This window comes from Halyomorpha halys, unplaced genomic scaffold (genome assembly GCF_000696795.3).
Source record: "Halyomorpha halys isolate HHAL.00 unplaced genomic scaffold, Hhal_1.1 Scaffold282.1, whole genome shotgun sequence".
In the NCBI taxonomy this organism is placed as follows: domain Eukaryota; kingdom Metazoa; phylum Arthropoda; class Insecta; order Hemiptera; family Pentatomidae; genus Halyomorpha; species Halyomorpha halys.
The window spans coordinates 494,543-496,655 of record NW_027110990.1 but is presented as its reverse complement, the minus strand read 5'-3'; positions in this window follow the sequence as shown (position 1 = coordinate 496,655).

Genomic DNA, 2,113 nt, shown 5'->3' with positions numbered 1-2,113 from the left:
GTGGCAATTATAATTTGTTTAATAATCGTTACGATATTGGAAAGGATGGTGAAAAGCAGCATTTTATGGAGATGCTTATTCAGCTGACAGTATTCTGTATATAGTTCTGTCACCCATCTTAAGGTACTCTTATCCATATTAAGAAGTGAGTTGCTTCTTTTTTTACAGAATCCTTTTAGGAACATCATTGACTGCTATTGTATTCTGACCTTCCAGAATAACCCAGCCTTGCCTTCGACAATCGCTTTGATGCGTCTCTTTGCATAGCTAGGACTAACAATGCATATAGGATCAAAGGATGTAAAGGAACGTAAATAGATCTGTTTCTGGAGGGGTTCCGCCCTATCATTGCCTTTAATGCTCGTATGTCCATGCACCCATTCAACACACACCTTTTTGGCTAAGGTAAAAGAGTTCAGATTAGTCTCAAGCTTCCACCAATTTGGAGCGGGTTAGCTCATAAATAGGTGTCTGACTGTCAGTAAAAATTGTGATGATATCCTCTTTTATTATGTTCAGGACAGAGATATTAATTGCCAACACATCAGTCTGGAAGACCGTGTGCCTTCCTGACGATAGAGAGCAGCCTTCATCAGGTTTATCCATAATCCATATTCCTGCTCCGGAGCCTCGTGCCATTAAGGTTCTATCCGAGTAGCAATTTACTCCACTGCACGGTTTCTGTGGAGTAGGCCCTTCGATCTTGACATTATAATAAGTGTTCCGATATTTCTTGATCAGAAGATCAGAGTCAATGGCCAGCACTTCATATTCATCAGTTTTCCTGAACAACCTGTCATAACCTTCATAAATTAAGGAATTGGAGTTTGTCTTGAGATTCAATCTCTATGTGCAGCGGTGTTATGTTCGAGAGAACCTCCATCGCAGCAGAAGGAGTGTCATCATAAGGCAGCTAGTCTTTAGAGTTTCCCAAGCCAAGTCCAAGATTTTCTGGCTGTATCCTTACGTCACCTTAAAATATTAGCATATTAAACAATGGGTTATCGCTGCCGTGCACAACCAATAAATTAATTTTGTTTTCTTGCCCCTGTATTTATATACGGCTTCTTTACTAACAGAAGTTAAGGGACCCGGTTTTTCCTCAGTGTCCTGAGACTATCTTGTCGATTTTCAGCCTTTCAGGATGGTCCAGTTCCTAAAGAGCTCCGTTCCCTATCACTCTGACTGCCCACAGGGACTCGGATAGGGATAAATGGGAATCCTAAAGTAGTGAGTAGAACAATTTGGGCTGATTTGTCCACAGAGAGATTCGATATTTAAATTCAAATGTAAGAAACTCCTCGTAGATTCCGATTGCTACAACACTTACTTGACAAACGCTCTAAACTTCCCATTCACTACAAAAAATTAGTATACACTACGATAATCAGACCAATTTGGACATATGGAATTGAGCTCTGGGGCTCCACCAAACCATCAAATTCCTCCCGCATCCAATCCTTACAATCTAAAATACTACGTAAAATCCTTGATGCTCCTTATTACGTTACAAATAAACTCATTTACAAAGACCTTAATATCCCATTCGTTGCAGAATTGGCCAAAAACAGATATGCGTCTTTTCAAACTCCTTAACCATCCTAACCTTTAATTCTTAATCTTTCATCCTTAACACTCCCTGATTATCCTCCGAGGTGTCTGAAATGAAGATGGCCATGGGACCTTCTAATTTAAATTAATGTTTGAAGTACCACCGATGGGTGGTTCCTTCCCAAGATTTTCAAGTGTATATGAAACATACAACATATTTATTTATTGTATTATTTTGTACAGTTGTAAATTACATTAAATAAATTCAAATGTGTTAAATTAGCCTTTATAAATAAATCAAATAAGCTGTGCGTAACATAGTGGAAAGAGGACACGTGATGAATAATTTCACGAGTCATTTATACTGTCTGTTGTTATTTTGTTTTATATAAAACCAATTATACAATTAAAAATATAGGAAACAAAATTAATCACGTGATAAAAACTACCTTAATTATCATTCTTAATACTAACATCGTTTACATTTCCGTGGGAACTATTCAAAATTATTTAAATTATTATAAATTAAATTATTAATTCTATGAATCTATTTGAATTAATT